Source organism: Phyllostomus discolor, chromosome 3, assembly GCF_004126475.2.
Source record: "Phyllostomus discolor isolate MPI-MPIP mPhyDis1 chromosome 3, mPhyDis1.pri.v3, whole genome shotgun sequence".
NCBI classification, from domain to species: Eukaryota; Metazoa; Chordata; class Mammalia; order Chiroptera; family Phyllostomidae; genus Phyllostomus; species Phyllostomus discolor.
The window spans coordinates 166,581,434-166,594,535 of record NC_040905.2 but is presented as its reverse complement, the minus strand read 5'-3'; the positions used below and the strand labels follow the sequence as shown (position 1 = coordinate 166,594,535).

General features: G+C 42.4%; 1 protein-coding gene and 1 pseudogene across 2 annotated transcripts in view; both read right to left on the bottom strand.

Annotated features, from left to right (window-relative positions):
* Window positions 1–13,102, bottom strand: part of PIP5K1B (phosphatidylinositol-4-phosphate 5-kinase type 1 beta) — a 323,321-nt gene that overhangs the window by 42,062 nt on the left and 268,157 nt on the right. The gene's annotated exons all lie outside the window — the stretch shown is intronic.
* On the bottom strand, window positions 72–1,543 carry LOC114504225 (annotated as a pseudogene).

Genomic DNA, 13,102 nt, shown 5'->3' with positions numbered 1-13,102 from the left:
CCCCTCCACTGGAGGAGGGGGCATGCAAACTGTTCAGCATGGAACGGCTTTAAAGCACCTGGGCTGCTTCCAGGCCACCTCTACGGTGTCAAGACAAGAACTTCCTCTCCCCACTTGCAACCCAGTCAGATATGACCGGGGCTGGTACTCAGGAGAGTTCGTTCTAGTTATCTTTTCTGTCATCCTCCTCCAGAGGTAGGAATGCCACATCAGTCTTTCCTCACAGAAGGATACCACAGCCTGGGGGCACTTGACATTGGCTTCCTCAGCAGGGCTCAGGTCAGCCTGGTCAGAGTTTTCCCGTTTCATCAGGAATATGGATTCTCCACTGGAGTCTGTAGCCCCAGTGATCGGCTCCAGCTTTAAATCCCGGGCAAAGCCTCGTGGCTTTTCTGACCTTTCTTCCTCTTTGGCTTGCTCTTCTCTCCCTTTATTTCACAATCAGAGGCAGTGCTGTGGGGCCCCTCTGATTTCTCTGTCTCAAGTGCCGTTTCCCGTGACGGTAGAACCTGGGCAGTGAGGTTGGGCCACTCCAGGTTCTCCTCTGGCTCCCACGGGTTGTCCTCACCTGAGACCCCCTTCCACCCCAGGAGCTACTCCTCACTGCCCCGCCCTGGATGGTGGAGAACTTTTCCATCACATACTCCTCTCCCTCCACTTCTAGCACCTCCTTGACTTTCCTCTTGTTGTGTTCTTTTCCCCCAAGGAGGCCGCCAGCTTTCTGGTATAAAGGGTGGCGCTGCCCGGAGTAGCAGCACCCAAGAGCCCCAGAGGACTCTGTGCTGCAATACAGGGACACTGCCTCGGGCGGGGGAGGAGTCGCACCCAGAAAAGCGACAGGACTGGTTGCAGGGTCGGTGGAGCCATCACTGAAGCAGCACATGGCAGGTACCGGCCCACAGCACTCTCCTCTGCAGAACCAAAGAGCCTCGTGCTGTGGGCGGTGGCCCTTTTACACACCACAGCCTTTCAAGTTCAGGATCAAAACTAGGAGCTTTAGAATCAAAGGTCAGTATGCTTAAATAGTGGTTCTCAAACTGTAATGTGTATTAGAGTCGCCAAAAGGCCTAGGAAGTGGCATTTTACAACTTGCTCTTTCTGAAGCAGTTGGTTCTAGAATCTGTACTTTAAGAAATACCAGCTTACAGACACAAAGAAAAATACTACATGGTCTCACTTATATGTGGAATCTTAAAAAGTCAGCTGCGTAAGAGCAGAGAGTAAAACAGCGGTTACCGGGCGGGGAGGCGGGGGAAACGGGAGGTGCTGGCGGAAGGACGCCGAGTGGTCGTCAGTCCGTAGTGTGAACAGTCTGGAGACCTAGCGTGCAGCGGTGAGTTAACACTGCTGTTCTGTGGACGGGACGTTTGTGGAGGGTGGGTTCCAGGTGCTCCCACCACACACACAAGGGACGGGTGTACAAACGTCCAGTATAAATGAGTCCCGGGGATGAGATGACTCAGCATGGTGACTACAGTCACCAGCAATGTATGGTATAGCTGAGATCTGCAAAGAGAGTAGATTTTTTGTAATCCTTACCTAAAGATACCTTCACTGATTTTAGAGAGGGAGAGGGAAGGAAGGAGGGAGGGAGGAAAGGAGGAAGGGAGTTAGAGAAAGAGAGAGAGGGAGACAGAGAAACATTGATGTGAGAGAGAAACACAGATCTGTTGCCTCCCATAGGCACCCTAACTGGGGACCAAACCCACAATCCAGGTAAGTGCCCTTACTGGAAACTGAACTTGTGACCTTTTGATGCAGGGAAAGATGCTCAAAACCAACACAGCCACACTGGCCAGGGTGAGAGTAGCTCTTAAATAAAAACAAGCAAACAAAAATAAAACCACAAATTAAACCAAGCAACCAAGCAAAACCAAACAGAAAACACAATCCCTGCCTTTTAAGAGTCTAGTGAAGGAAAGAAATAAGCTAACTTTTGACTAAATAAAATTAAACTCTTGGTCTCTACAACAACATACAATGTAGCTACTGTGCGAAGAGATGAGTACATTAATTAGTTTGACTACAGCAATCATTTCACTATGTATAGCAAATCATCATGCTATCCACCTTAAATATACACAATTTTATTTAAAAATATTGAAAAGATCGTTCTAGGGGAGAAGAGTTTGTAATCACTCATGCAAAATAAAAACAGGAAATACAATACGTCCCAAACATATTTAGCACAATAAAACTTTGATGAGTTGCATATGTATTATTTCCTATGTAACTTTTTTGAAACTGTACTTTGGAGAAATTTGTCACAGACATTCAAAATTAATGTATTAGGTTGTCATAAACAAATACTGAAATCTGAGAAAAAAGACAAGAATAAAAGGAACACCGGATCAGAAGAATGCTAAGGCAGTGAGGTGCGCAGCCCCCAAATGGCGTGTGTGGTGTGCTGGTCTGAATGACCGAGGACCAGAAGGGCCCATCCTGCGCAGTCTGGCGAGGAGCGAGGAGGAGGGTGTCGGCCACTGCCACTCACAGCCCTGCCCGCACCTTTGCCGCTGTTTAGCGCTGGCTCTGCTCTGCAGCTGGTGTCGAGAGCACCTGGGAGGGTGGGCAGTCCACTCCAGAGGCAAGGTCTGGCTGAGGTTTAGGAGCTGTGGATACCACCGGCTTAGTGGGGTCAGATGTGTGTCACACTCAATAAACTCTGCCTTCCGGAAAGCAGAGGTAGGTCAACTAGAGAATGAGTCACTTCGTAAACCCCATACAACACGGTACCCATTATTTGACATTGTTTGCATACCTGGCCTTTCACGTGTTAATCTGTTTAGCAATCTGCAAATGCAAATAATGATGTTTAAAACCTGTCACTGAAATTATATACCCTTTCTACTTTAATTTACCTAATAACAAGAAATCTAAATTATCCATTTTTGGAGTCTGATTTGAGCTCTAGTTATTTTGGATAATGCCTGTCTTTCATTTGTGTGTCTAAGTCCTATTTATATTAAGTTTTTCAATGGCTATTAATAAAAATGCTCTCAAAGTATTTACTGTTTAGCGTCCTCCACAGCTTTTCCCCAGATGGACTGGTTATAGTACAACCAAGTTGATTTAGGAGTAGGCACTGGGAAACATTGGTTCTCCTCTCATGGTTTCTCCTTCTGACCAGAGTTACTTAGCAGCGACCTGGGCCGTTGCTCCGTCTCTCTGGGCTTGTCCTTTATCCATATAGTAGTGATAAAAATCACTTTCCTCATTTACCGCAAGGTTGACATGAATAATTTATATGCAGTGTCTACCACGCTCCTTGATTTTGGAAGGTACCTAGTAAATGTCTTTTCCCACTTAAGCCGGAGGTTCTTGAACTTACCTTCCTCATTGCCTCCTTGTCTCTAACAATGTAAGAGCATTTGTGAGGCTTCAGTGAGGTGACTCCGATCAACTCTCTCATTTGTGTTCAATACATTTTAGCTCCTAATAGTATTATCACTGAAGATTGTTATCGTAAAGAAACAGGTACTTTATGTACTTCAGTGGCACAAATGTATTGGTAAATGTTTAACAATGGACTTTTGGGAAAAGTATGTGTGTATACACGTTTATTGTGAATTTTACTGACAAAGAATGTGTGGCACATAATTTACAAATAATAATAAAAGATGCAATAATGTTTACTGTAACTGCTATATACTAATTGATTATCATAGAATACTCTTGTTGATATTTGTGGAAATTTCACACCCACAGCAAACCTATCATTGTAATTGAATGTGTAGTTCTAACATGATGTTGGTTGATATTTTCCTTTACATTAATAAGGCAACAATGAAATGGAGATATTTGTTAGAATGTCACTCATTTGTCAATAACATGAGCTACTTGTCTGGAAAATGGGAAGACTGTCTGCAAATATTGGAAGAATATTCCCTCAATTTTTTTTGTGCTATCAACAATGCAGTATCTACAGATGCAACATGCTTTTATTTAAAAAAAAAAACAAACGAAACAATATATCTAGCCCCAAATTACAGCATTTGACAACTGCTGTGGAAAAAATATTTCTACTTCAGTCTACCAGTGTGATGTCACTGAAGGAGGGGCTGAAGAGGAGCACCCCATTTTACAGTATCTTCACTGCACACATATGACATACATAATACTTCAAGGGCAGATATGAGTAGATATGAAGTAAAATAATTAGGAAGAGAGGACTTTTGAGTATTACCTTTTAAAATATATAACTCATTTAGTGTAAGTTTATGTAATTTAATTTTTAATAATGGCTGTGCTTAACAGCTGGCTCACAAAATGGACAGCTGACTCTCACGGGCCAGAAGGAGCACACCACTTCACATGGGTGAAAGAAGCACCTTATCAGCCATTTTTTCACAATCTGGTGAAGCTGCCCTTTCCACCAGAATCACTATGGCTGCTGGCAAAATGTTACCAGTGAACCACAGAGCCTGGTGGGGATCCAGAATAATCAGAAGGGGCACTCAAGTCCTTATCTCCATATATAATTTCTTAATCAACAGACACTAACAGCATAATTACAAGAACATTTTGACTTTGAAGAATTACAGCCCACTTCTTCCCGTTCTAAAACCTGAAAAGTAAAAAAGAGTGTGTGCTAGTGTGTATGGAAGATAATGTATATGTATGTGTGTGTATATACGTATGTGTGTACACACACACTAAGGGAATAAAATCCACAATATCTGGATGCACTAAAAATTCTCCTGTCTTTAGTTTAATGACCTACTTTGTCCTACCAATACTTTGGGAAAGATGTGCCGCTCTATGCAATAGTGCTTGTGTAGGAAATTGCCTACTAATTGCCAGGAACAACCACACACCTGCGGTAATCATCAAAGCTTAGGCCAGTCCTGTTACAAGTACATAATGAATAAGCATCTAAAAGACCTGGTGGCACAGTGCCTGGCCTGACAACCTATAATTAATCCTAGCTATAATTCTAGATGGCACAGAGTTTCAGTGAAAAACAATTTAAGGGGAAAAAAAATGCTCCTTTAAACAATTTTAGACTTCATGAGTCAATGATTTTAGAAAGTCAGCATCATCCCTTGTAAAATTTAAGAAAAGATCAATGGAAAAGCCATTGGATTCAGCGTTAACGAAACTAGATTCTGGCCTTGACTCCGCTACTGTCTACCTGCGTGATGTTGGAGCAAGCAGTGCCACTTCTATGCACCTCAGTTTCCTAATTTTCAAAGTAAAGGTGTTGGGCTAACTAGTGGCCAGTTTTTTTTTTTAAATAAGGAAATTAACTTCCATAAGCAAAAGAATACCATGCCCCATAATTAATTAAAAACTTAACAAATGTAACTTCAATGCTGCTCCCTAGAACAACCAAAGGCCCTCTTACAGATTTTCCAAAGTCACACACTCCCCTTTGTTCTTCTGGACAAACACTGTGATTCTGCTAGTTTCCAAAAGTATGTTTGATTGTCTTTCTAATGTGTATTGTAAGTCTTCCCTATTGAAGTCTGCTTACTTGTGAGAACAAGGCTCTCTTTTCCAGGGATCATAACGCAATTCCCGGAAGGGGTTGGAGTGGGAGGCAGAGGACATCTTCAGGTACAAGACACGACTTTTAATGTCATGTATGTTGGGAAGACAGGCTGTGGCGGTCCCAGCCCCGGGGCTGGTGAGTGCTCCTCTTCTCCCTTCTGACACTGCAGTTCTTATCAATGGCTAGGTCTTGTTTTAAAATTTTCAGTTTGTGGTCCTTTTCTCAGCACTCTTCAGTGTTTGAAAGTCTACAGTTTAAAGCCTATTGTGCCTGAGATCAAACAACAACAATAATTACCACCCCTAAAATTAGTAATAGCTACTCCTAATTGGGCCTGGCACTTTACATATATTATCTTTTACAATTTTGGCAACCCATCAAGGTAGCTATTATCACCACTTCACACATGAAGCAAATAAATAAGGTAGGGAGAGGCTGAGAACGGTGCTCTGAGACCCAGGTTTGGCAGGATGGTAAGGTACTACAAAGCGACCCCAAAATGACCCAGGCAAGACTGATGCCTGCCTTGGTTTGGAATGGGGAAGAGAGCAGTGCAACAGCCTGCAGGGGGTCAGCGCCTGGTGATTTCACTATTACTGTCTCTCTGCAGACAAGAGTTGAGTGCTGGGATGCCTATTCTAAGTGGCCAATGTGACACCCTACCAGGCAAAAAACACACGTAAAAAAGGATCCAACCCAGTAGGGATTGTGCAACACACTGGCCAATGCACTACGGATTCCCAGGCTAAGATAAACACTATACCAGCAGAACAGACTGAATTATCATTTGTGAGAAAAGCATGGAAAATATCTTTAGATGCTATGTAGATCTCACAACTGTGTACAAATACAACTAACTCTGCAATTATCAAAGCAAGCTCTCAACTACCAAAGCTACTAAATGTGACCCAGATTTAAGCGTCAAAACAATTCTATGATCACGCCTGACATTGGCAAGGATGTGCTGCAGCTGGAATTGTTATACATTGCTGGGGGCAGTTAAGTTAAAAACTATGTGAACACACTCACACTTTCTGACCCAACAATGCCAATCCTAGGTATACACCTCATTGAAATGCATTCCTATGATACCAAAAGTCATGTAGGCCAATGTCCTTAGGAGCTGTACATAGTAGCCCTAAAGGAGAAACAACCCAAATGTCCACTATCAATAGATTATGTAAACAAATACTGGTATATTCATACATTGGATACTATTCAGCAATGAGAATTAATAAAGACAGCAACACTAAACCACATCGATGAAACCACAAACATAATATTGAGCAAAAAAGCTGGATACAAAGAGTACATACTGTATGACTCTGTTTATATACAGTTCAAAACCAGGTAAAACTAACAGAGCATTAGAAGTTGGGAGGTGGTGACGTGGGAAGGTGGAAGGGGCTGTTATTGCAAAGGACCTAGAGGAGATTTCCAACAACAACTGCAGTTCTCTGAGTGGGGCGTTCAGCCCATGTATGTACATGAGGGAAGGAAGGGAACTTCTAAAAAGGTTATGGGAACACAGCCAAGGTTACTTATTTATATGTACATGGCTTTAGCCAGAATTCTAAGCCAGATCCAAGTTTTCTCATTCTTGTCTCTACCCTATTAATATGAAATAGAGTGGATTTCTCTTTCTGCCCACCCTGCATTCCCTTCTTCCATTGCTAAGGGCCGCCCATGCAGCCTTTGGGGAATGAGGCTTCCCTAGTTCCATGTGGTCCTGTTGGGGATATACATCATAGCACCTCACCTCAGAGGTGAGCCTCTGACCCAAGCTGTGCCCATCGGACAATCTTAGGGACCTGAATCTTGTGTAGTTTGATGAAGGATGGATACAAAGTGTAGAGACTCAGTAATAAGATCAGCAGCGGCCCAGTGTGAGGCTGTCCATGAGTCTGAGATTGTCTGGAAGCAAGTTCCATGAAAGCAAGAGCGTGATAGATCCCCCGCACTCCTCTAGCCTCACCCTGCAGCACAGCACCTGGGACATGGTAGAGACTCAGTACTGATTAATACTGATTAATGAATGAATCCACCGAGAGGCTGCATTTCATATTCTTCCCTTGGCTTGATGGCTTAGCCTTCTCTTTAGACTATGTGAATTGCCTGCCATTTTCCCAGTAATTTCCTTTGCAATTCCAATTTATCTTGCTTGCAAGCAAAGAACCCTATCCAATACCTATTATTTCCACAGATTTGTTACATGTGCCATAATATTTGAGGACACAGCCTTATGGAGTTCCCTTTCTTGTAGCAATATACTTTACCATTATTCTCACCCAAAAGAAGGAAGCTGATAGAAAACTCCTCAGCTGGAACATCATGGAACTTTATAATCTCTTCGGTGAATTTATTAGGTGGCATAAGGTCCCCATGAAAAAGACCACCTACAATATGAGGGGAAGTAGTTTATTTCTCTACTGTGCTTGGTTACCCTAAACTCAGACCAATTTCCATGTTTATCCAGGGAAAGTCATGCAAATGAAACCAATGTAAATTGCATATGAGTTCACAGGAAATGCCAACATTTTCTCAGGAAGGGACGGGTTCGACTGTTTCTGAGAAAAGATATTAAGATTTCAAAATCAATAGTGTGCCCAGAACCAATTTCAGAGAAATTGTATGCCTTCCTGCTTTGACTTTCATCTCCTTGAAGGTGGAAAGGCTGGAGCTGATACAAAAAGAGCAGATTAGTGACAGTGACAGTGTTGCCAAGTCAATGACCTATGAATAACGTTTCGTACGTCTGCAGCATCTGAGACATGGTCTGACGATGTGCACCTTTCCCTCGGGAGATACACAGCCTGGGCTTCTATGTGTGAGACAGAGAAATTACAGCTGTCTGTATGTCCAGTGTAGGCAGCTGACTAAAAGCCAGAGACTTTTACTTACCCTTGAAACAGCTGCATGGAAAACTGTGACCCAACCCCAAATTCTGGAAACTGGGAGGTCTGAGGTATTCATATCCAACCTTATATGGATTGAGATTCCACGGCAGGTTAAACTATAATCTGCATAATACACTAATCACAGCTAAGGCTACCTACAAAAAGACCCACACTGTGTGACAGAAAGCTGTCCTTATGTGTGCAACTGGTATACTAAGTGTACCTCATTTCCAGTAAAGCCTTAGGAGGTAGTTTTCAAACATGATTCCCAACATACACATTACAACAAAATGCTACTCTGATTTATGCTTGTGGTGTAGGTTTTGGTAATGTCATTTTGAGGGAAGAAGCACCAACTACCTTTTTAAAAAAATATATTAAAAAGCTAAACTCCATATCATATTTGGGTTTGGTAAGTTTTCCCTAATGTAGGCCCTGGCTGGCGTAGCTCAGTGGATTGAGCACGGGCTGGGAACCAAAGTGTCCCAGGTTCGATTCCCAGCCAGGGTACATTCCTGGGTTGCAGGCCATAACCCCCAGCAACCGCACATTGATGTTTCTCTCTCTCTTTCTCCCTCCCTTCCCTCTCTAAAAAAAATAAATGAATAAAATCTTTAAAAAAAAATTTTTTTTTAAAGTTTTCCCTAATGTTCTTGTTCTGTTCCCATCAGGATATCACATTACATTTAGTCATTATATTTTCTTGAGCTCCTATAGACTGTGATGGTTTCCAGGACTTTCTTTACTTTTGAAGACCTTGAGAGTTTTGAAGAGAACTTATTAGGTATTTTGTAGAACACTCCACACTTTGGGTTTGGCTGTTGTTTTTCTCTTGGCTAGAGAATATTATAGGTTTTTGGAAGGAAGGTCACAGAGGTAAAGTACTACTCTCATCTCATCATGTCAAGGGCATATATTATACTATTACAATGACTAATCACCAATGACGTTCGTTAACCTTGATTATCTGGCCAACGTGATATTCACCAGTTTGCTCCACTGTAAAGTTACGCCCACCTCCTTTTCCCAACTAGACTTTTTGAAAGCAAGCCACTGAGTGCAGCCCACTCTTAGGAGGAGTTATGCTCCACCTCTGTGAGAGCAAGTCGCTGCATAAATTACTTGGAATTCTTGTATGGGAGATGGTCTCTTCACCCCTATTTACTTATTTAGCCATTCATCATTCATTCATTCATATATTAATATCAGTATGGACTATCATATATTTATTTCTTCTTTAGGGTATTATTCAATGCTACCCTATCTTTTTTTTTTTGTTTTAAAGATTTTATTTATTTAGAGAGAGGGGAAAGATAGGAGAAAGAGAGGGAGAGAAACATCAATGTGTGGTTGCTCCTCACGTGTCCCCACCTGGGGACGTGGCCTGCAACCCAGGCATGTGCCCTCATTGGGAATTGAATCAGCAACCCTTTGGTTTGTAGGCCTGTGCTCAATTCACTGAGCTACACCAGCCAGGGCAATGCTACACTATCTTATTGCTCAAACTGTTTTAGTGTTACGTAGTTATTGAGAGCTCTTTCAGCTAGCTCCTGCGCCTTCTGACACATTTCCAAATTTTTTTTTTACTTTTTGAAGACCAATTACATTTTTTAATAGAGAAAGATAGATATCTGTATTGTTGGATGGCTTATATATGGAAACACTGAAGAACTAGGTTGAATTTTCTAATCCTTAGTAAATACAGAGCTCTAGTATCATTTTACAGTTAATCCAAAGGATTAAGATTGACCTCATTTACTTCGTCATTCATTACTGGATAAACTTTGTATGCCCCTATGTGTTGTGCTAGAGGTCTGAAACTGAGTTAGTTTTCTTAAGCCATTCCTAGTCCGTGACTGGTATTAATTCAGGCTGAAAGGCTAGCTCTTTCATAATAAGGCTGTCCATCAGAGGTGGCAATGGTGAAGTATGCTCTGCTGGAACATTAGCCTTTCCAGGGATTCTCTCTGCTCTCCATCTTCACCTTGAACTTCCAAATTAAATTGCAGCTTCACAATAACTGGTTAGAACCAGTAGATTAGTTGAAATCTACTTCTAAGTTGGAGGTCCAGGGGTAAGGTAGAAAGAATACAGAATTACTCATTCTTGGGGACCCAGGAGAGGTCTAGGTGTCCTCTGATTCTATGTGTTGAGGGCAGTGCCCAGCAGGTAGTAAGTCTATTGAACTGATGGAAGGGATACCTTATTTTAAAAAATGGATATTTGAGTATATGTTATATTCTAGGTATCGTACTGGATAGTGATATATATTATCTTACCCTCACAATAAATAACCTTGTAAAGTAGATGTCATTATTGTTTTGCTATTGGGAGGTTAAATCATGGAGCTAGTGAATGACAGAGTGGCAATCTAATTCAAATGGCTGCATGTTGGCCCTGGCCAGGTAGTTCAGTTGGTTGGAGTGCTGTCCTGACATACCAGTGCTGCAGTTCAATTTCTGGTCAGTGCACTTGCAAGAATCAACCAATGACTGCATAAATAAGCAGAACAGCAAGTTGGTGTTTCTCTCTCCCCACTCCCTGTCTCTGCATTCCTCTTTCTCTAAAAAAAGAAAATCAACCAATAAAAAAATTCTAAAAGCCTGTATGCTAGATTACCTGTATAAACTGGATCACATGGTTATACGATCTTACAGTTTCCTCAAAGGAAGTGCACTGTGCAAGTATGGGTAGTGTAAGCCCCGGGTTTGTTTAAGGCCACACGCTTGCTAGTTTGGTTTCACTCCATTTACAAGGAAGGAAAGAGAGAGGTTATAGATGTCTAACAGACTTTTTCTCCTCCATGAAGCTCTGGATTTGTTGTGATGAAGCACTCAAGAACGGCAGGGTCAGAAGAAAACCTAAAGCCATTCTAGTTAAAAATGCCACGTGATGTTTCTCTCTCTTCCAGAGCAGTCTTCCTAGATGGTCGTTCCGTTCCAGGGAGAGGCTTAGCATTTTCAGAGGTAGCTGATTTCTTCTATAACCACTCTGTTAAGCTCTTCCTTCTATAGAACAATCATCTCTTTGTAACTTCCATGTGTGGGTTTACATGCTTCCTCTTGGGAAAGAAAGCTCTCAGCCTGCTTCCACGTGCCAGCCCCGGCGGCTTCCGGCACTGCACGGGGAGTCGGGTGAGTGCTGGGTCAGCTTCTGCTCCTGCAGCTGACCCGGGAAGCCCCAGGGGAGCACCCTTCACAGCAAGGCAACCACAGGACTGAGATGCCGATTTATTCAGAATTCAATTTATTAATACATGCCTCTGTTCTGAGACGGCTAAGATCGGATGTTTACTCGTGATGAATAAATATTCGCTCTTTTATTTCCCTCAGGCCCTCTACTTCTCTTAATGGCATCGTAATCATCCTTTTGAAACTCTTAGGAGACATTTCAGTGCACCGAGTTCCTCTGAAGTGAAGTGCCTCTGTGGGTGAGGGTGGGACCACATAAATTTCTAAGTGTCTACCACATTCCAAGTTCAAAGCAAACAAGTCAAGGAAATCTTGAACATGGCTGACTATGAAGTGATCTTGAAGAATGATGACTTACTGGCAAAAGAGAAAGGAAGTTTAACGTCCGCCACTGGGGAAGAAAACACTATTGATTTCATTTCCTTCTGATATGACTAGCAGGTGCTCAGACGCACTGAGCTGAAAAACAAGTAAGGTGGGGAGAAAATGAGTAGTTCTATCAACTGCCAGGAGCTGAGAAATCAGAGATATATTTTTATTCAAGTTCTTTTTCTCTTGGGGATCGGATCTCAAGTTGTAAGTTAATTTGGCTGAAAGACTTTGACCCAGCGAAAGCTACTGGCGGGGCGGGAAGAAAGCGCATGAACATCCCCCTCACAAAGCCTGCCGCTGTGGGAAGCAGGCCGTCCACGGAACTATTGTCTGGAGTGAACAGCTCTATGGCTTAGCTCTAGGAAGTCCCTAAAACACCGTGTTTTATGCAATGGCTGTATCACACATGGTTTCCGGCTGCTGTCACAGTAAAAAGTCCCTGCCCGGGGGAACTACTGGTCCCTGTAATAGCAGGACCAAAGTCAACTAATATCAGAAGACACACCAACAGAGTCCTCCCTCCAGAAATGGCCGCATGGGCCTGTGGCCCTCAGAGGGGGCTGTGCTCGGTTTAATGCTCTGCTTGCTGCCATCTTGAAAATGTTGATCATTTTTAAATAAGGGGCCCCACAGTTTTTATTTTGCATGGGGTTGCACAAGTTAGGTAGCTAGTTTGAAACGGTCGTGATGCTTTGGACAGGTAAAGTAGTTTTTCATAATCTAAATCAAATATATGTTTCTGTTATCAATGGAGTGACATAAAGGTCCTTTTTAAAAGTGAAAGAAAGGTGACATTTTAGGTTGAGAAAGAGAATCGTAAGGTTTAGAGACTGTGGTAATCCTAGAGATCATGTTTACTAACAAGTAGAATTCAGCCCAAGGTTGTATTACACTGAATTGTTTAGCAGGAGGTAAAGACTATTTAGAACGATCTTGATGTTCTAAATATACATGACACAATTGTGCTGTTGACTATGTGGACAGAGTGGGCAGCCAGACAGACATTTAGAAAGTTTCTTCCCTTCATTCAGTAGTAGCTGAAAGGAGTGCTGTGGAAACTGTAACCAAAGGAAGCATTATGCTTCCAGAAAAATCTCAAGAAAAAGTATCACAAGCAACAGTAGTAGCTCTAAAGGGTAGTTCTAGAC